The sequence below is a fragment of the Tamandua tetradactyla genome, chromosome 6, assembly GCF_023851605.1.
Source record: "Tamandua tetradactyla isolate mTamTet1 chromosome 6, mTamTet1.pri, whole genome shotgun sequence".
Classification (NCBI taxonomy): Eukaryota; Metazoa; Chordata; class Mammalia; order Pilosa; family Myrmecophagidae; genus Tamandua; species Tamandua tetradactyla.
This window is the reverse complement of record NC_135332.1, coordinates 166,295,839-166,318,900: the sequence shown is the minus strand read 5'-3', so window position 1 is coordinate 166,318,900 and position 23,062 is coordinate 166,295,839. Positions and strand designations below refer to the sequence as shown.

At 38.7% G+C, this 23,062-nt stretch overlaps 1 long non-coding RNA gene across 1 annotated transcript in view; it reads right to left on the bottom strand.

Moving 5' to 3' along the window:
* The window catches only part of LOC143686482 (uncharacterized), a 182,304-nt gene extending 163,930 nt beyond the window's left edge, over positions 1-18,374 (bottom strand). Inside the window, exon 1 of the long non-coding RNA XR_013177185.1 lies at positions 18,299-18,374. This is a non-coding gene — a long non-coding RNA (uncharacterized LOC143686482). The remainder of the gene's footprint in view (positions 1-18,298) is intronic.
* Between the last annotated feature and the right edge of the window lie 4,688 nt (positions 18,375-23,062).

Below are 23,062 nucleotides of genomic sequence, written 5' to 3'. Positions count from 1 at the left end.
GTAAGAGAACTTCCTTGGGTGCAAACTTGGCTGTCTTTGAAATGGGGTCTAACTAGCCAAGGGCTTCCATATTACTGTTAATGACAAGAACAATCTGTTTGGCTTGTAGAGATTCTCTGAGTAAGGACCTTTTCTGAAAAGAGTTGATTGACTACAGAGGGTTTTACTGGTACTGCCTCATAAATTATACAGTAGATCAAAAATTCACAGAATGACAAACTCTTGGGATGGCAAGGGGCATGATACTTGAATCCCCCAAACAGCATCAAGGGAATTAATTGTGACTTTCAGGGGTTTGGAACACCCCAAAAGTAAGGTAGATTAGTCTATCCTCAAACAGTTCCAATAGGTTGCATGTTTATTATACTGAGATGGAATATTTCCCCTGCTAACTTTTATCTATTGGAATCATACAAAGAAGTCCAATCTCTTGCTAACTAGAAAGACTTTCATATATTTAATGGCAGCTGTTATGTAACCCTTGAGTCTTTTTTTCAGTTTGTTTACCACTCTTAGCTGATGACACTATTCTTCATACAACATAATCAGTTCTCTAAAAAAATTTGGTAAGGGGATCCAACCAGCTGCATAGGATTTATATGCACAGGGAATAAAAACATTTTTTTTCCAGGCTGGTAGGTTTTATATATTATCCATCTTAATTCCTTCATGATACAGATTTAACAAATAATAATAATTATAATCCTAGACCCTAGTAAGTGATTTGCCCAAAGTTACCTAGAAGAAGAAAGCTGAACACTAGATTTCATAGCTTTTAGTCCAGAGTAGGTGTTATTGTCACTTTTGTTCACTCAGCAACTGATGATATGCTCAGAGTCTAGTATCTACATTTCCCCCATATCTTTTGTGCAGGAAAAACTGAGTCGCTAATTGCCACATTAATTCATCTGGCCTGGCTGATAATAATGCAGCTAAATTACCCAGTGCTATGATCTCTACTACTGTTCTTTGCCTAAAAATAAAAAATTATTAAACGTGTTTCACATGCAAACAACCAATGGTCAGTTCTTATTTATGTGCACCCAATGGCAGTGATTCATTGTTGTGTGCTTTTTGAAGTCTTCGTGGCTATGTGTGCACACCACAATTAATACCTAGAGCAAATATGAAGAAAGGGACAGTAGAGAGAAAAATTATGGTTAAATAAAATAAGCATATACTTTAGGGAATGGAAAGGAAATTGAAACCATCTATTCAACCTACTACTTGAGTCACCTCTATTGCATCCTGACCAAGTGGTGAACCAGCCTCTATGTGAGTAGCTCCTATGATTGGATGCCAGTGTCTGCTCAGGCAGTATACAGCATTTTAGCATGTTCTGGTTGTTAAAAAGGACAACCTAAGCTTGAGCTAAAATCATCCTCCTATATTTCCTCCCCCCCGACATTCATAAACTATCCTATTGTCAACAACTCCACTGTAAAATCAGAACATCATTCTGGGCAATTGGCCCCTCATTGATGTTGGTTGGCTTGGCCAATTATAGTAGCCTTACGGCCAACACTCAGAGTTATAGTGGCCTGTCACCACTGGCAGTTTGATTTCTGCACTGGCCACCTCATTAGATGAGAAAATGCCCTCAAAGGGCAAGCCTGTTTCTTGTCTTGGCTGGCCTGTCACATCTGATGTTAAAGGAAACAGCAGCAAAGAGTTGCGGCTGAAAGAATTGTAAATTTTGCCTGTGGAGAGTCACTGAGGGCAACTCTCCTGAAAGGGATTATTTGTCAACGGCACTAAGACTCTTTGTTATTAGTGTTTAATTGATATTTGCTACTGGAGAATAAAAGCTGAAAACAGGATACAAGGAAAGCAATTACATCTCTTTTATAAAATGTAGTTAATAGGTTGTCAAATTTGGTAAAGATTATCTCCCCCCCCCCCTTCTTTTATTGCAAGGATATGGGAGGGCTGCCTACTATGCTGGAGACATGGCAAACAATCACAGGAGAGATGAATTAAATCCAATAAAGCCAGGCAGCTTTTGAGCAATGAAAAGAACAAAAAATTAAGAACGGAGGACCCAGGATTTTATCTCAGATTGGTCAATAGCTAACTGTGCAACTCCTTTTCTGGGTCTTGATTTAATCATTTATAAAATGAAGGTGTGGACAAGATGATCTCTAAAGTCTTTCTAATCTACTATTCTATTCCTATTCTATACAGTTATGTGCAGAATAGCATAGCAGATATGAATAAAATGTATCTTAGAATCCAAGCATCCCCAGCAATTAGTTACACGATCTGGGTGAAGTTAATTAGCCTAGTATGAATGTCCTCATTTATAAAAAAAGGAGAACATAATGCAAAACCTATAGAATTTTAGCTGTAAAAATTGCAAAAGAATGTGTATGTAAAATATTTGACCAAATCCTGCAAGATAGAGAGTCATCACTAAATACTAATGCTCTGTTTCATGATCCAGGGTTTTTAAACCACAATCATATATTCTAACCACCAGAGGGCACTGCACAGATAACAGCTAGATTTTCTTTTTAGCTTTTAAACTGGACCTCATTGTTACTTGAAGTGATTGACTGGAAGTTTCAGCCTGGACATTTCAGCTTCGAGTATCTGGCCTCCCTCTGCATCTTCTACCAGTCTCATTGACCTGTGTGTGTCTTACCTCCTTCAGTCTAGGCACCTTTACTTTCCCTTGCATTCTTGAGGGACCCTCAGGAGATACAATGCTCATTCAGAACGACTCCAAAAATGGAAGAAGAAAAAGTAAACACGCATTCTTTGGGTACCTACAATGGGCCACTCATTGTGTTAATCACTGCAATTGGTTTTCATAGTAGCAAGACGAGATGTTAGCAGTCATTGTACCCATTTCAAAGATGGGAAAACTAAGACACATATGGGTCAAGCTCTTGGTCCAATGTCTTATAGCTAGTAAGTGGTGCAAGCATCATTCAAGCCATGCCTCTTGACTTCAAAGGTTACACTCTTTTCATTTCACTGTACTGCCTCCAAAGCTATGTTGTGACAAAACCATAGGATGTTGATCATGGAACAAACCAAAGATTCCCAGTACCTCCTTTACTATTTAATATTATACTGGAGTAATATTAGCTAAGGTGGTTAGGTTATAAAAGGCAACAAGAGGCAAAAGGAAAGCTTAAAACAATCCCCATCTACAGATCATAAAATCATACATTTGGAAAACCTAAATAAATCAGTATAAAAGCTACTATAAACAGCACAATTTAGGAAAAGAGAGGTATAAAATTAGAATAAAGAAATAACTTTCATATACACAATCATAGCTAGATGAAACATTAGAAGAGGATATCTAATTTTAAATAGCTATAAAAATTAGTGAAATTTGTCTCTGTGAGGATTTCTGGATGATGTGATTTTAGCTATGGTATGGTCCAAATGAAAGAGGTTGGATCTTAATCCAGATTACTGGAGCCCTTTGTAAGCAGAAGAAAATGCAGAGATAGAAAGAGGGAGAGCCACAAAGAGGAGCTGGAAGCTGGAAGCCTGAAGTCAGAAGTCAGCGAAGGAGAAAGGAGAGGAAAACCATGTGATGGGAGACCCACGGAACCCCAAGACTGCCAGCCTGCCACAGCGCTACTGATCCCAGGAGGAAATACACCTTCCAGCCTCTTAAACCATGAGACAATAAATTCCTGTTGTTTGTGCCAAAAAACCCCTCATTTGGAAGATTCATTCATTTGAATTAAGAAAGGAAAAAGAAAATGTGTGATAAGCCAGGAAAGCCCTAAAATGACAAGCTAAGGAGATGGGATAATTCTTACAAATCATTAACATATTTTATAAAGTCTCTTTAGTTAAAACAGTATAATATTGGTATGCAAATAGACAGACCAATGGAATAGAATGGAAAGTTCAGAAATGAACAAAAATGCATGTGGAAATTTAGCCCAGGGTAAGGAAAATATCTTGACTCAGTAGGGAAAATCAAGGGCTTTTACGATAATTAGTCATAAGTAGAAATATAAAATTGGATATATTTCTCATGCCATATGTTTTGGTTTATTAATGCTGCCAGAATGCAATATACCAGAATTGGATTGGCTTTTACAGATGATACTTATTAGGTACAAGTTAGAATTCTAAGGCCACGAAAATGCCCAAATTAAGGCATCAACAAGAGGTTATCTTCACTCAAGAAAGGCCGATCATTTCCGGGGTTTCTCTCTCATATGGGAAGACACAGGTCAATGTCTGCTGGCCCTTTGCTCCCAGGTTTTGTTGCTTTCAGAGTCTCATTCCAGCAATCTCCTCTCTGAGCTTCTGCCTGTCTCCAAACACCTCCAAATGTCTGTGTCTGGTTTCATCTCTCTACTCTCTGTGTCAGCTCTGAGCTCTCTGTCTCTCCATCTCTCTGTGAGCTCTTTTAAGGACCCCAGTAAATAATACCCACCTTGAATGGGTAGGGCCACATCTCCATGAAAATAATTTAATCAAAAGGGCCCCCCTACACTTGGGTGGGTCACATCTCCATGGAAACAATTTAATCCTACCTACAATAAGTCTGCACCCACAAGACTGGATTAAAAGAGCATGGTTTTTCTGGGGTACATAACATTTTCAAGCCAGCACACGATATAACACAAGTTCCAAATGATTCCAATACTTAAATGTGAAAAAAACATCTATTTAAATACCCCAAAAATATGGTGGTTTCTTTTATAACCTAGAAGACGGAAAATGGTCTATGACTCAAAATCCAGATGCCCTACAAAGCAAGTTTGATAAATCTAAGTGCATAAAACTAAGAAAATAAAATTTATATAGCAAAGAAGAATTAAAACAAGGAGACACCATAAACAAAATAAAAGGACAGATATCAAACAAGAAATAAATATCTGCAGCTTTTATCAGAGAAGGCTATTTCACTAGTAAATGAAGAGCTTCCAGATACTGAGGGAAAAAAATAAACTAACAATCTATTAGAAAATAAACAAAAATTATAAAAAGTCATTTCACAGAAAAGACATGCAAATGGTCCAAAAACATTTGAAAAAACCTCACCTTTATTCATAACAAGAAAATTCAATTAAAACTGCATTGAGATTCCATTTCTCTCTCATCAGATTGACAAAAAATTCAAAGTTTGATGACATAATATTTGGCAAGGCAATGGGGTACAGAAACTGTCATACATTGTTGACAGGATTGCAAAATGACACAACTCCAAAGAATGAGAATTGGGCATAGTATCTAGAAATAAACATGTGCATTTATATTTTGACAAGGACATATTTTGACTGAATTTTACCTTCTCAGAAACTATCCCAAAAGATACCTTGATAAATCAATGAAAGGATACATACCCAAGCACACACATTGCAGCATTTTTGTAAAAGGGAAAGGAATGGAACTCACTCCAATGTTCATCTGCATAGGTTAGGGTGAAAATACTATGGCACATCCACACGATATTATAATATGCAGATATCTAGAAGAATGAGGCTTTGTTATTTATTGCCTTTTCACAAGAATATAACATTAAATGAAAAAAAATGGCACAAATGACTATCTATTTTAATTTTCATGTAAAGAGGAAATATATATTCATGTAGACATAAATACGGGTATATAAGTATATGTATTTATTTTCACTTTCAAAAAGAAACAATGGAAAATAAATCAATTAATTTAAAAATGGTTATCTATAGGAGAAGGGAGAGAAGAGATGGTAGAACCAGGAAACATACTTTTCTGAATAAAGCTTTAAATGTGGGACCAAAGAAATATTTTATTAATTAAATACACACAATTTGCATTTTAAAAGATTATCTCTAAAAACTGGGAAAAATAACCCCAAATGCATCTACTGTATGCCAAAATGGTCATGGAACCAAATTTTTAAAAACATTATAATGAATTCAAGAGCCAGTGTTTTGACTGTATAAAAAATGCATGTTAACTTTATTTTGAAACACACACATATACAAAACAAGTTAAGTTAATGCATCAGGAATAACTAAGAATCAGGTTTTCAGTGTAAGAGTGTAATGATACACATATAAAATTGAGTAGTTAGGTTAAAAAATACTTACAAAGCCCGCCCTCCTCTCCCTCTTTGTCTGCCAGCCCAGCACGGCGCTCACGCCCCACCAGTCAGCCCGTCCTCCTCTCCCTCTTTGTCGGATGGCCTGGCGCGGCGCTCACACCCCACCAGCCAGCCTGCCCTCCTCTCGCTCTTTGTCCGCCGGCCCGGCGCGGTGCTCACGCCCCGCCAGCCAGCCCGGCCTCCTCTCCCTCTTCCCCCTTCTGCTGCAGCAGCACTCCGTCGGCCATCTTATCCTTCCCTTTCTCCTGCTGCTCCGGCGGCTCTCCAACCACCACCGTGCCCTCTTCCGCCTTCACCGGCTGCTCCGCCACTGGCCTCAACAGCCTTGCCACCCTCACCTTTCCTCCTCCAGAACAGCTACTGGGGGAGTGGAGACGATACAGAGCAGCTCCCAGAGCCACGACGGAGATCAAAGGGACGGCGTACCCCATCCTGGAACAGCTGACTGTCTGGGAGAACCAGCTCCGGTGAGATCGCCGAGGGGCGCGAGCTTTCCCGGGCGGGACAGTAAGCGGCCGGAGTCCCTCCCTTCCTCCTTCCCAGGCCAGCTGGCAGAATTGGGCAGGCAGTCCCCTCGGGCCGCGGTGGCTGGCGCCCCCACCACACGAGGCCCCCCGGACCAACTGAGAGAGTTGGGTTGGAAATCCCCACACCGCGGAGAAAGGTGACCGGGGGGTCCCTTCCAAATATGTGACTCCCTGGTCCGGCTGGGAACAGTGTACTCTCCCGGGATGCGGCGGCTGGCGCCCTCGCGCCACGCTTGGCGCCCCGGGCCGACTAGGAAGTTCGGTCGGGCACTCTCCCGGGCTGCGGCGGCAGGCGGCCCTCCCCGCGTTCGGACCCCTGGGCCGGCTGGCACTCTTCCAAGCCGCTTCGGCTGCCGACCTCCCCCACGGCGAGAGTTTTCCAAAGTTAAAGACCCACAGCAACTTTTACTGGTGGAACCCATAGACAAATGAGTGCCACGAGCGCCACCTACTGGGCAGGATAAGAAAACCAGAACCGAGAGATTTCACAGAAAAATCTTTCAACCTGCGGGGTCCAACACCCAGGGAAATCTGACTAAATGCCCAGATGCCAACAGAAGATAATGGATCACGCTCAGAAAATTGAAAATATGGCCCAGTCAAAGGAACAAACCAATAGTTCAAATGAGATACAGGAGCTGAAACAACTAATGCTGAATATACGAACAGAAATGGAAAACCTCTTCAAAAACGAAATCGATAAATTGAGGGAGGACATGAAGAAGACATGGGCTGAACAAAAACAAGAAATAGAAAAACCAAAAAAACAAATCACAGAGCTTATGGAAGTGAACGATAAAGTAGAAAAGATGGAAAAAACAATGGATACCTACAATGATAGATTTAAAGAGACAGAAGATAGAATTAGTGATTTGGAGGATGGAACATCTGAATTCCAAAAAGAAACAGAAACTATCTGGAAAAGAATGGAAAAATTTGAACAGGGTATCAGGGAACTCAAGGACAATATGAACCGCACAAATATACGTGTTGTGGGTGTCCCAGAAGGAGAAGAGAAGGGAAAAGGAGGAGAAAAACTAATGGAAGAAATTATCACTGAAAATTTCCCAACTCTTATGAAAGACCTAAAATTACAGATCCAAGAAGTGCAGCACACCCCAAAGAGATTAGACCCAAATAGGCGTTCTCCAAGACACTTACTAGTTAGAATGTCAGAGGTCTAAGAGAAAGAGAGGATCTTGAAAGCAGCAAGAGAAAAACAATCCATCACATACAAGGGAAACCCAATAAGACTATGTGTAGATTTCTCAGCAGAAATCTATGGAAGCTAGATGGAAGGTAGAAGACAGTGGGATGATATATTTAAATTACTAAAAGAGAAAAGCTGTCAACCAAGACTCCTATATCCAACAAAATTGTCCTTCAAAAATGAGGGAGAAATTAAAACATTCTCAGACAAAAAGTCACTGAGAGAATTTGTGACCAAGAGACCAGCTCTGCAAGAAATACTAAAGGGAGCACTAGAGTCAGATACGAAAAGACAGAAGAGAGAGGTATGGAGAAGAGTGTAGAAAGAAGGAAAATCAGATATGATATATAAAATACAAAAGGCAAAATGGTAGAGGAAAGTATTACCCAAACAGTAATAACACTAAATGTTAATGGACTGAATTCCCCAATCAAAAGACATAGACTGGCAGAATGGATTAAAAAACAGAATCCTTATATATGCTATCTATAGGAAACACATCTTAGACCCAAAGATTTCAACATAGGTTGAAAGTGAAAGGTTGGGAAAAGATATTTCATGCAAATAATAACCAGAAAATAGCAGGAGTAGCAATACTAATATCCAACAAATTAGACTTCAAATGTAAAACAGTTAAAAGAGAGAAAGAAGGATACTATCCACTAATAAAAGGAACTATTAAGAAGAAGACATAACAATCATAAATATTTACACACCGAATCAGAATGCCCCAAAATACATGAGGAAAACACTGCAATCACTGAAAAGGGAAATAGACACATCTACCATAATAGTTGGAGACTTCAATTCCCCACTCTCATCAATGGACAGAACATCTAGACAGAGGATCAATAAAGAAATAGAGAATCTGAATATTACTATAAATGAGCTAGACTTAACAGACATTTATAGGACATTACATCCCACAACAGCAGGATACACCTTTTTCTCAAGTGCTCATGGATCATTCTCAAAGATAGACCATATGCTGGGTCACAAAGCAAGTCTTAACAAATTTAAAAAGATTGAAATCATACACAACACTTTCTCGGATCATAAAGGAATGAAGTTGGAAATCAATAATAGGCGGAGTGCCAGAAAATTCACAAATACGTGGAGGCTCAACAACACACTCTTAAACAACGAGTGGGTCAAAGAAGAAATTGCGAGAGAAATTAGCAAATACCTCGAAGCGAATGAAAATGAAAACACAACATATCAAAACTTATGGGACGCAGCAAAGGCAGTGCTAAGAGGGAAATTTACTGCCCTAAATGCCTATATCAGAAAAGAAGAAAAGGCAAAAATGCAGGAATTAACTGTCCACTTGGAAGAACTGGAGAAAGAACAGCAAACTAATCCCAAAGCAAGCAAAAGGAAAGAAATAACAAAGATTAGAGCAGAAATAAATGAAATTGAAAACATGAAAACAATAGAGAAAATCAATAAGACCAGAAGTTGGTTCTATGAGAAAATCAGTAAGATTGATGGGCCCTTAGCAAGATTGACAAAAAGAAGAAGAGAGAGGATGCAAATAAATAAGATCAGAAATGGAAGAGGAGACATAACCACTGACCTCACAGAAATAAAGGAGGTAATAACAGGATACTATGAACAACTTTATGCTAATAAATACAACAATTTAGATGAAATGGACGGGTTCCTGGAAAGACACAAACAACCAACTTTGACTCAAGAAGACATAGATGACCTCAACAAACCAATCACAAGTAAAGAAATTGAATTAGTCATTCAAAAGCTTCCTAAAAAGAAAAGTCCAGGACCAGACGGCTTCACATGTGAATTCTATCAAACATTCCAGAAAGAATTAGTACCAACTCTCCTCAAACTCTTCAAAAAAATCGAAGTGGAGGGAAAACTACCTAATTCATTCTATGAAGCCAACATCACCCTCATACCAAAACCAGGCAAAGATATTACAAAAAAAGAAAACTACAGACCAATCTCTCTAATGAATATAGATGCAAAAATCCTCAATAAAATTCTAGCAAATCGTATCCAACAACACATTAAAAGAATTATACATCATGACCAAGTAGGATTCATCCCAGGTATGCAAGGATGGTTCAACATAAGAAAATCAATTAATATAATACACCATATCAACAAATCAAAGCAGAAAAATCACATGATCATCTCAATTGATGCAGAGAAGGCATTTGACAAGATTCAACATCCTTTCCTGTTGAAAACACTTCAAAAGATAGGAATACAAGGGAACTTCCTTAAAATGATAGAGGGAATATATGAAAAACCCACAGCTAATATCATCCTCAATGGGGAAAAATTGAAAACTTTCCCCCTAAGTTCAGGAACAAGACAAGGATGTCCACTATCACCACTATTATTCAACATTGTGTTGGAGGTTCTAGCCAGAGCAATTAGACAAGAAAAAGAAATACAAGGAATCAAAATTGGAAAGGAAGAAGTAAAACTATCACTGTTTGCAGATGATATGATACTATACGTCGAAAACCCGGAAAAATCTACAACAAAACTACTAGAGCTAATAAATGAGTACAGCAAAGTAGCAGGTTACAAGATCAACATTCAAAAATCTGTAGCATTTCTATACACTACTAATGAACAAGCTGAGGGGGAAATCAAGAAACGAATCCCATTTACAATTGCAACTAAAAGAATCAAATACCTAGGAATAAATTTAACCAAAGAGACAAAAAACATATATAAAGAAAACTACAAAAAACTGTTAAAAGAAATCACAGAAGACCTAAATAGATGGAAGGGCATACTGTGTTCATGGATTGGAAGACTAAATACAGTTAAGATGTCAATCCTACCTAAATTGATTTACAGATTCAATGCAATACCAATCAAAATCCCAACAACTTATTTTTCAGAAATAGAAAAAACAATAAGCAAATTTATCTGGAAGGGCAGGGTGCCCCGAATTGCTAAAAGCATCTTGAGGAAAAAAAACGAAGCTGGAGGTCTCATGCTGCCAGACTTTAAGGCATATTATGAAGCCACAGTGGTCAAAACAGCATGGTATTGGCATAAAGATAGATATATTGACCAATGGAATCAAATAGAGTGCTCAGATATAGACCCTCTCATCTATGGACATTTGATCTTTGATAATGCCGTCAAGCCAACTCACCTGGGACAGAACAGTCTCTTCAATAAATGGTGCCTAGAGAACTGGATATCCATATGCAAAAGAATGAAAGAAGACCCATATCTCACAACCTATACAAAAGTTAACTCAAAATGGATCAAAGATCTAAACATTAGGTCTAAAACCATAAAACAGTTAGAGGAAAATGTAGGGAGATATCTTATGAATCTTACAATTGGAGGCGGTTTTATGGACCTTAAACCTAAAGCAAGAGCACTGAAGAAGGAAATAAATAAATGGGAACTCCTCAAAATTAAACACTTTTGTGCATCAAAGAACTTCATCAAGAAAGTAGAAAGACAGCCTACACAATGGGAGAAAATATTTGGAAATGACATATCAGATAAAGGTCTAGTATCCAGAGTTTATAAAGAGATTTTTCAACTTAACAACAAAAAGACAGCCAACCTAATTACAAAATGGGAAAAAGACTTGAACAGACACCTCTTAGAAGAGGAAATACAAATGGCCAAAAAGCACATGAAGAGATGCTCAATGTCCCTGGCCATTAGAGAAATGCAAATCAAAACCACAATGAGATATCATCTCACACCCACCAGAATGGCCATTATCAACAAAACAGAAAATGACAAGTGCTGGAGAGGATGCGGAGAAAGAGGCACACTTATCCACTGTTGGTGGGAATGTCAAATGGTGCAACCACTGTGGAAGGCAGTTTGGCGGTTCCTCAAAAAGCTGAATATAGAATTGCCATACGACCCAGCAATACCATTGCTGGGAATCTACTCAAAGGAATTAAGGGCAAAAACTCAAACGGACATTTGCACACCAATGTTTGTGGTAGCGTTGTTTGCAGTTGCAGAGAGATGGAGACAGCCAGGGTGTCCATCAACAGACGAGTGGCTATACAAACTGTGGTGTATACATACGATGGAATATTGTGCAGCTTTAAGGCAGGATAAACTTATGAAGCATGTAATAACATGGATGGACCTAGAGAACATTATGCTGAGTGAGTCTAGCCAAAAACTAAAAGACAAATACTGTATAGTCCCAGTGATGTGAATCGACATTCGAGAATAAACTTGGAATATGTCATTGGTAACAGAGTCCAGCAGGAGTTAGAAACAGGGTAAGATAATGGGTAATTGGAGCTGAAGGTATACAGACTGTGCAACAGGACTCGATACAAAAACTCAAAAATGGACAGCACAATAATACCTAATTGCAAAGTAATCATGTTAAAACACTGAATGAAGCTGCATCTGAGTTATAGGTTTTTGTTTTGTTTTGTTTTTACTACTATTAGTTTTATTTTTTCTCTATATTAACATTCTATATCTTTTTCGGTTGTGTTGCTAGTTCTTCTAAACCGATGCAAATGTACTAAGAAACGATGATCATGCATCTATGTGATGATGTTAAGAATTACTGATTGCATATGTAGAATGGTATGATTTCTAAATGTTGGGTTAATTTCTTTTTTCCGTTAATTAATAAAAAAAAATATATTGTTGAATGTTATTAGGAGTTAATAGCAACATAGGAGAAGTGTAAGATAAGCGCAAATGTACTGACATAAGTATGGGCCCAGGGACTGGCTGGCCAAACAGGAGACAATGTCCAGACACATCCTTCCATGATAGGTGATAAAGGATAGATTGAACACCTTTTATCAAACCATAGAAATCCCTACTTTCAACATATCTGCCTAGTAAGTAGGTTCTCTATTGAACTGATCCCTGACAAGACTTTTGGAGCCAAGATACTGCATTCTGGGATATTTGTATGATTGGTAATACATGTTGGAATGAGTCCTTGCTCAGTTTAGTCAAAATATCTGTCAAATAACCACTCAGCTAATATTTCTACTTTTTACTTTAGGAAGTGTGTAAGTGGGGAAGACTGATTTTACACAAAAGGTAGAAGATACTTCTTCACGGTGCTTATAATTTAACAATACCAGGACATGATCGTGACCAATTATGACCCAGTGATTCGAGTGCCCTTTTGACTCTTAGGAGCCATTGCTTCTGAATTAAGATTTAGATCTTGAGTAGGATCAATTGAGTAAGTATGTTCTTGAGTAATACTATGTGTGAAGCACTGTTCAATGTAATGGAGATTAACTGGAGAACAAAACAGACATGGTCACTGTTCTTGAGCCTACATCAGACTACAGAGAGACAGAATGTAAACATGCAACATACACATGAACAATATTTTCAATGAATGCTATGAAAAAAAACAGATGGAACAAAAAAAATGACTAGATTAGGTGGGGGTGGGGGTGGTGGCAATTAGATTGGTTGATCAAGAAAGAAGTTGGCCTTTGAGCTGAGAAATAAATGACAAGGAGCCAACCAAGGATAGATTTGAGAGCAGAAATCACTCCAAGGAAAGGAACAAAATCTTCCCTGAGTCAAGAAAGAGACAGTTAATGTCAAGGAACAACAATATATATATATATATTGTGGCTGAAATATGGTGATCAAGTGTATACGAATATTAGTGGATAAAGACAGAGCAGGAGGCAGGGGACAGTGCCTGCAGGGTATATGGGTTTGAAATTTAAGGGCAATGGCAAATCTTCAGCAGATTTTAAACATATAATCCACATGTTATGATTACAATTTTTAAAGGTCACCCTGAGGCTGCTGGGTGAGAAACATATGTAGAAAGAGTAGATTGGTTGATGTAGTGCATGCATTGAGAGCTGATGGAAAGAAGTAGAGAGAAGTGGACAGGATTTACAGGATGAGGGGGCAAGGAAAAAGGAATCAATAAGAATTCTAGATCCTTACCTTGAACAACTAGGCGGATGGTAGCAGATTAGCCACTGACTTATTAGCTCTATTCCTAATTAGCTCTGTTCCTTATTCTTTGTTATGCAAAGCAAAGTTAGATTGCACAACTACAATGTTTAACATCAGATCTAGAATTCTGAATATGTGAAAAAATTGATCCCAATTACAATTTCAGAGGAAGGTCATTAGTGAATAAAAGATAAATTTCATTTATATGTTTAAACTTACAGAAATAATTTGCATGTTTAAGTTTGCAGTAGTTTACAAACATTTGGAAATTTGAAAAATGTTGAATGTTTACCATTGTGAAGGCCAGGTGGTCTTGTCTTGAGTACCTCAAGCCAGCTAAAACTTTTCCTGCCTCAGGACTTTGTTCTTTCTGTTTATTCCCTCAGCTGGTCACCACAACCAGCTCTTTGCATGACTGGCTCCTGTTTGAATGAATGAATGAGTGGTCTTGTCTTGAGTACCTCAAGCCAGCTAAAACTTTTCCTGCCTCAAGACTTTGTTCTTTCTGTTTATTCCCTCAGCTGGTCACCACAACCAGCTCTTTGCATGACTGACTCCTGTTTGAATGAATGAATGAATGAAATAATAACCAAATAGCCAGCCTACTCTGGTTTATAAACTTTAATGTTGTCAAATAATGTGTTGATTTGAGAGTTAGGAGGTTTTATTTCTTTTCCTATTTGACTTCTTTCAAGTTATGATTTCTCTCCATTTCTGAGTAGAGGCTCAGGCATATTCTAGAGCATCCTTTAAAATATGATCAATTGGAGTTAAGAGATTTGTGGGCAAAAGATACTCAAAAAGAAAGAGTATGGTAGAAACTGGTCAGTTCAAAAAGATTAGGGATTTGACTTCAATATGGGGAACTTATGTTTTGTCTAGGAGGAAGAGCTGCTATCATCAGTCTCAGAAGAGAAAAGTCCAGCTCCAGTCCTTCACGGTCAAACTTTTGTGGAAATCCCCTCAGACCACGGAAACTACAAAAGACAACTAGAATCTCCCACCTCCTTTATTGATATTTATGTATCTGAAGAATCTCAGAAACTTAGTTGCTGAGGTTTCTTGACTTCCAGAACGTGGACATGTTTTGGATTTTGCTCCCCAGTGAACATTCCCTTCTGATTTTTCTAAGACATGTCAGACTTACTTCATTTCCAGGTCCTGACCTGTAGTTGGCTGATGGTTGTGGTGCATCATGAAAAATGCATGGTCTCCTTGGTGGTTTTCTTCTTTCCAACTTGCAAAAATTTCTATTCCTTTTAAAAAGAGGGAAGAGTTTTCCTAGTGAAGGCCTGGATCTAAGAGATCCCCTAAGCAAAATCCTGCAAGCAGTCCAAGATGGATATAAACATCCTTTTTAGATAGAAATGTCTAGTGCGTGTGTGGGTCACTGAAGCAAAAGTTTTCTTGGCAGGCTTATTTAATTTTCATCCTGTGTTAAAACTGCTTGCAAATAGGAAGATCCTATTCAATTAATCCTTCTCAGGATGGATAATGAAACCCCCGTCATATCATAAGAATATATATTTAATCATAGATGGTCCCTTTTTTGGAGCCAAATCAACCAATAAGAATTGAAAAAGTCTGTCAATGGCTTGATTGCTTTGTAATAGATAATCATTCGGCCTTTAAAATATTTTCTCAATTCAGTTGATTAAATTTCACATAAAAGAGAGGCTTCCCAAAATAAAGACATCTGCTTCTGACTCTCAGGCTAGGGCTATAATTACAGGATTGATGAATATTGATTCACCTGGATGATCCAGGATAACTGCTCTATTCTAAGGTCTATAACCTTATTTACATCTGCAAAATCTCTATTGCCATGTAATGCCAGAAACACAGAGTTTCTGGGGGTTAGGGCCTGGACATCTGATGGAGGCTATTATTCTGCCTTCCACACATACCATGGTGGGAGATCCATGTCCACCAGCATGGCATAAGAGGCAGGACTCAATTCTGGGTGAAGAACTCCAGAGAGCAGCTACTGTTTAGGACATGGCTTAGCTTTAGAAAGAGCTAGAAACAAGACAAAGTAATTGAGAAGAGGGAAGTTAGAGCGATGTTCAAGGTAGTGAATTTGGCCAACTTGGTACTAAGATGAGGATGCTACACAGATCCACCTTCCTTGACACTTTGATTTCAAGTCTGAATGGCAGAAAAGTCTACTAAGGGAGGGACAATTCAAATGCACCAGATCTTGTTTTAGTAATTGAAATTTCCAAATAGTGGCACCAAAAAAGGGAAAATATCTGCTTTAGTCAACTGATTTCTAAAGTGGAAGATAGCTGAAGTAAAGATGGATGTGGGGACATTAAATAAGATGGCCCTGAGAACATCTGACTAACCAAGCAAGTTAGGGGCAGATACTTTCTATCTTTTGCACAGTTCTCCTAACAGATCTGACTTTATCTATTTCCCTTTACAGACTCATCAACATCAATACTATACTTGTTTGGACTGGGCAGTCTAAAACTTTTTTTTTTTAAATATACCTCCCATTCCTCTAAAGACATACTTCTCTTCAGAATCTCTTCTCCTTAATTTTTCTTTAAATAATTTGTAATCTAGTAACCTAGGTTCTAATTTCTGATGCTATCCTCACCCTATTTCTAACATAGGGCATTGAACCGGGCCTGGCACACTGAGTGCTAGAGAGTCAATAACGGCTGGATGGGAACCCTTTCCCAAAGGGAAATGGTCACAATTTTCGACCAACCTACCTCAATGGTTGATATTTCAGCCCAAAGTTGCTTCCTCATCCTCTCGGGAGGTACAGTTGTCAAAAATGTCTTAGATCTTTTCATTAATAGAATAAAAATCCCAGTGACTTTCTCTGCATCCTCTGTCGTAGTGACAACCATAATGGTTTTCTTGCGCATTGACCATTTTTCCTTTTCCTGATTTCAGCATCTTGATGTTCCTTAGGGAAAATACAGCCTCTACTCTTAGTATGAGTAGGGTTAAGGTGAAGCTGACAGTATTCTGAGCTCAAAATGTATTTGACTAAGGTTTGGCCAATCAGAGCCGATGATTCTTGACTCTGTGGCTGTGTTTGGAACTATGGGAAACAAATAAATTTTCTTTCTGCTGGACTGAGCCGCGAGGATGTGTGCTGAGGCGTTAGTGTGGGGAACGAAAGCTTGGGATCTACCGCATGAGGAAAACACAGCAGAGAACGGACAGACACTAAGTCCAAGTGATGTCATTTGCTCCTGAATCTGACCAGTCTGCCATTAGATTTCCCAGGTGAGTCAAATAATTTTCTTTTTGCCTTAAACCAATTTGCATGGGATTTCTGTCACTTTTAGCTTAAAGCATTCTAATCATACATATCACATGAAATCATATTTCCGACTATTTGTAATTAGATAATTATATTTACATCTGATTTCAAATCTATGTCTGCTGCTCAGCATCCTAGGACAGCAAATTTATTTCATCCACTGCTGCAGCCTTAGCACCTAGATCTGTGTCTGGTACACAGAATTCCTCATCAAATGTTTCAGGAAAGAATTGGGAATGATTGGTTTCTTCCTCTTTTCAGCCTAAACTGTATATATTTTTTAAATATAGCTTTTAGTTTAGTGGTCTTTTATTGTTGCCTCTTACCATTGGGGACTCAATTGGAAGTCCAGAGATCACTGGAAGTCAGAATCAGATGAATTGACTGTCCATATTATTTAAATCCCTCTGGTTATCTGCCAGCCACACCATCACCTTCATTTAGACAGGACAGCAAAATCAACCAAAAGGAAGAAAGCAGTGAAGCTTAATATGCTAGTATAATCTTAGGAAAATTGCACTCTAAATGCAGTGCAGCTTCTGTATAAGAATTAAAGATAAAATATCTGGAAAATTTCCTGATCTTTGAGAAGTGAATTTATCAGACAGGCTCTGCTTGAGACTATTCATATTTTGGCTCACATACTGAATTCATCACCTAATAAGTGTTCAAATCTCTTTTATCCTTTGTTCATGGTTGATTCACTAAATGGGGTTCTGGAAAATTACCTTAAAAAAAAGCATCTACCCATAACCTCTCTTATAGAAATGTTAATGAGATCCCAGTTCCTGTTACTTCTTTGGACAGTGTACAGATTCCAGGTATTATTAGAAAACCAGCCATTCAATAACAGCTCTCTACCCACCCAAGATCCTTTGTGGATGAACTTCCAAAAACACAACTGCTTATAATTGGAATTTTTAATTCTAAAGAAAAGAATCTCTCTTCCCATCATTAACTCATTAATTAAGCCCCAAATTTCAGAGTCAGCTGGCTTTTAATCACTACGTTGCATGTCTTTAATCCTGAGACACAAAACCATGTCCAGCACTCACTTTTTTGCCAGGAGCCTTTTTCTTAATGGTGTTTTGGTTTTGTGTGGGGAAAAATAAGTGTTTGAGGGTATTGACCCGAGGGCCTAAAAAACACCATAACGATCTTCTATCAAGTTGATAAATTTTTATAATGATTTATTTCCAAAATATTCAACATGTGTTGGTCACTTAATTCCAAAGGCCAATGTTATTAGCAAGGGGAGTTTTACTTACCAGATTGAAGGAAAAGGAAACTCAACCTCTGGAAGCCCTGGATTAGCTCGGACTCCTTCAGACCTGGTCAAAATCTGCCGAAGTACAGCCAATCAGAGCCCTATGACGTTCCGTGTGAGGAATGGCCAGTTAAAATCACCCCAGCCTCCTATCTTCTGTATTGGATACAGAGTTCTCTTGTCTGCCAACATGAATGGTTGCTATCATTACATCAGCCTCCAATGACTTCAATACATGAATGGTGAGCTTATGGTCCAAGAGTGGACGGTCTTTTCTGTCTTTTTTTGGAGGCATCTGCCAACCAAAGGGAACATGCAGACAAAGTTATCTTTAAGTATTCTGTCCCATGCACTGAATAAGCAATGCCTTCAGTGGCAGTTCAAGATGAGACTGTGAGAACATGAAGGATACCCAAAGGCTTCTGAAAAACCCCTTCTAGTAAGAGAGCTCTTCTCATCTATAGAAATGAAAGTAAGCTGAACTGAAAGCAGAGCTGTGTGTACTTGACTTTGAAGGGGAGGCTTAGCAGGCAGGGAGTGGTGGAAACAATTCAAGAAGCTACTGGGACACAGGGCACATGTTATGTGTGAATGGCCTTGTTAACACAAAGTAAGGCAAGAACTCCCTCATATTGAGCTTTTTAACTTGGGCGACAGAATATATGAGCTCTAGCTCTGCCTCTAGCACTCCTGTCTTTTAGTTTATTCCATTTTTGTTATCCCAATATCAAAATAATACCAGCTAATTGCCAAAACTTAGAAAAATAAAGAAAAGGGAAAAGAAACAGGATACAATGTCTGTAATCCCATTGAACACAGGGAATTATTCTGGTAACTCTGGGCACATTTCTTTACAGTTTTGTTCCTGTTCACTTACTTTTATTCAAGTGACAGAGCTGAAAATATAGCAGTGTGTCCTTATTCTTATCTATTTCTGCATCCTGCTTTTTAAACTTTATATGATTGGCCCTTTTTCCATCCCTTCAAAATGTTTTTCTAAGTATCATTTTAATAGTACAAAGCAGCACAAAGAATTTATAGTTATGTAGATGTTCTATAATTTACTTAGCCATATCCTTGATGATGAACACTTTAATTGTCCCCAAATATGCCAAATCACACAAAGGACGGTAATAAACACCATTGCCTCACTCCAACAGGGACATTTCTCTGTCATCCCAAATTCAGATTCCTTCTAAAGTTGACTTTACCACTCTCCCATTTGAGATGCGCTTCTATGACCAACCATACGCAGGCTGGCGGCTGAGGGAGAGTGTATTGTGAACCAGATATAAGTGTATTTGATTTAGAAAAAGGACAAAATCTATGGATCTCCTTTTGAGTGGTAAATATGCATTGAAATGTATAAATTTAAAATGGCTTAAAATAAAATCAGACTTATTTATTCTGATTTAAAGACTGAATGCACTAAGATAGTTTAAAACATTTAAAACATCTCACAATAAACAAAGTGAAGCACTGGTTCATCTATCACTTTGACTAATTTTACTATATCTTTTATTTGGTGCTTTTGCACATCGTATTTCACAGGAAATAAATTTAGTAGTTACAGTCAAAAGAAGGACAACTCTTCCCAGGCAAGCTTGCCCCTCATTTCAACCAGTCCTTCACTGAATTGAGCGCACAGCCATCAGTCAGTGGCCAAAGATTTCTTTATATTTTGCCTCTTTTCTCACTCTGGTAGGAAATATGCCTATAAGGAGCATGCTTAAATGGTGCAGAGAGAGATGCAAATGTCTGACTAATCCTCACACACTGAATTACCCATTGTCTGAAGATGGAAAGGCGACCACAGGAATTTAGATGGAACTGTTCTCAAATATCAATGTGCCTAAGCATACTAGAATCAGGGGAAGCCAAGAGGAAAAGGAAGTTCTAGTGAGACACATGTTGACTCATTTACAAGTCCCTTCCTCATATAATTTTCTTGTCCTGTCAGACAGTGCATTGATTCTCACAGAAACATACCCAGAAGGTGGGGTCAGAATCCTTGACATAGCAAAATTAATGAATGCTCAGGCAGGACTTTAGAATGGCCAAGTTGACCAGACAGGTACCCAGGCCTACCACACATTAGCGACAAAATACAGGGAAAGAAAACCAGTTTGCAGACATTCCCACTCAAATGACTACATTTTTCTGATTATGAGATGAGGCTAGAAGCACTTGTTATCTCCGTCAGAGAGGAGGGAAGGTCCCTGAATTCACACTGAAAATATGAAAGCGGACACATCTGGAGGACTTGGGCCCCACCCAAGGCTCATATTTACGATCCTCTGGCAATCCAGCCATTCTCTGGAGCCCACATGGAAGCTGTCAGAGCAAACCCACAGAGGATTGGTGATGATAAGCTGGACACATCCAGGACTCTCCCACATACGTCCCATTGATCAATACAAAGCAACTGGAGGTCTGATGCCAAGTAATCTGGAAATGAAAATACAAATTGTTTTCAGCCTATGACTTACTAGAAAAGAGTTCACCTCCAAGGATACTCAGTAGTTAGTCTCTGGGTAGAAGAAAAAAACAGATGAAAGATGCTGAGAGCTATTGTGTTCTGCAGGTCAGGGGGCTTCCAAATATTTGAACCACTTGTTTACAGAGACTTGCTCTACTTAACACTTATAATTTGCCAGCATTTTAGAGAATCCAGTGCATCTAGATCTCAAAATGAATAGGGCCTTATTTAAGCTTTATATAAAAGTCTATACAATTTAGAAAACACTTTAACACAGTGGCTTTTCTAATTGTTAAATTTGCAAATAAATAGCAATGTTTTATAGAAAAGCAATGTGTGAATGCAACTGAAATCAAACACATCTGCAACATTACCTGTAAACTGATGCTTTTAAATGCATACACACCAATTGTGCTGCAGGACAGTGGACATAAGCGCCAAGAAGCTCACAGAAATTGTTGTCATTATTGTAAAGCAGGTAAATCAAATTCTTGGTGTTCATTCCTGTTTATGTATTAAGTCTTCAAAATCTTTTTCATGATACCATTTTGTTTGAGGATAAAAGACTTAGAATATAAGAACAAAATACAATCTGATTCGAAATCTTTGCTTATTGAGAGTGAATGGCTTCTATGTACCAGCCATAATGTGAGAGGCTTTCCAACTCGTAATTATCAGTACAACCTAAAAAGGAGCCATCTAACGATAGGCATGGCCTGAGAAGGTGAATGTTACTCCAGAAACTTTCACTAGACATACTGAAGGAGGGAGGAAAGGCTGTGTGTGTGCATCGGATCTTCTTTATGGGTGGTGGTTCTGCTTTGGTCAGAAACAGAACTGGATGAAGTCTGAGGTCCCTCCTAACAGAAGATTTTCAGGTTTTACTCCTTGAACATCCTGGGCACAGACACACAAAGACACTACCTTCACACTGAAAACTTTTTAATATGAACATTTAAAGACTTAGTCCCCACACTGTCTCTCAAGAGTGCAGCTCTCCTTGCCCACTCTTACCCTTCTCCTGGCAACCAGCATCTCCAAGTGGCCAGCTCACCTTCACGGCTAAGAATATGAAATGCTACCTACTGGCTCTTTTCTCAGTAAGCCCTTCTCCTGCAACTTACTTATTCCACAAATATGTTGTTTGTATCCAATGCTTTTCCTTGTGACCCTACAATGATAAAGACAAGCAGGTCCCTGCTTTCATGAAGCTCAGACCTCACCAAGTCCTGGGGGAGTCAGCCCTCACCAGTTCCCTAGGTGCTGAAGGACTTGACACAATCACAAAGCATCAACCATCTGCCCCATGGGTGAAACTACAGATGTTCAGAAGGGGCCAAGAGAGAAGTGGTATGTGTGTATGTATGTAGGTGATTCAGATCAGGGTAGGTTAGTCCAAAAAAAGGGAGTACATGACACTCCAGTAAATGCCATATAAGAATCTTGGGGCCAATAAATCAACAGTCAGGTGTTAGAGCCCATGGTGAAGGGAAGAAAAGAGTTGTTGAAAGTTCTGTAATATTCAGACGTTCTCCTCTGGGCCAAAAGATATCCTAGCAATCTACCAAGATAATGAAAACCAAGAGTATGGTTCTTTGTCCCCCTTGCTCGGAAACCCCACTTTATTCTCCATCTCCTGGGAACCTCCCAGAACCTTAAATCTACATGCCTAAGTTTATGTTCAGACCCAACCGCAGGTTACTTTCTCTTTTAGGACTTAAAACAAATCAGTCTCTCTGACTACACTTAAAGGTCTTTAACTTAAAAAAAAATGAGGATAAAAGACACAAGTCTATCCTGAGATATGATGATACACGATTGCACTTGTTCCTAATGTCAGTGAGCCACCTAATGCTATACCATAAATGCACAGGTGTGAGGAGAACCGTCCACAACGGATCCTGCTGGTGAGGAATCAAGGAGGCTTTAATTACACAGCTAAAGGGGAAACAAAAGGAGAGTCAGGGCAGGCAGGATAATCAGAAGCAAATTTTGTCTACAATGCACTTTTTGTGGACTTTTTGTTAGTATGTATGGATCCTACAGTAATAATAAAGTCTGAAGGATGAATCAGCGAATACATGAATAAACAAAGTGAATGAATGAATGATATTTCCCAGTCATTATCACAAATGGGGAAAACTGAAGGAGACTGTAGATAGACAGCTCATATGATTCAGCACCCAGCTGTGTGTGTGTGTGTGTGTGTGTATGTGTGTGTGTGTGTGCATGTAAATTCATGCCAAAATCCTGTTTAGAAGTTATTTGGGTAAAAATTAACATTTT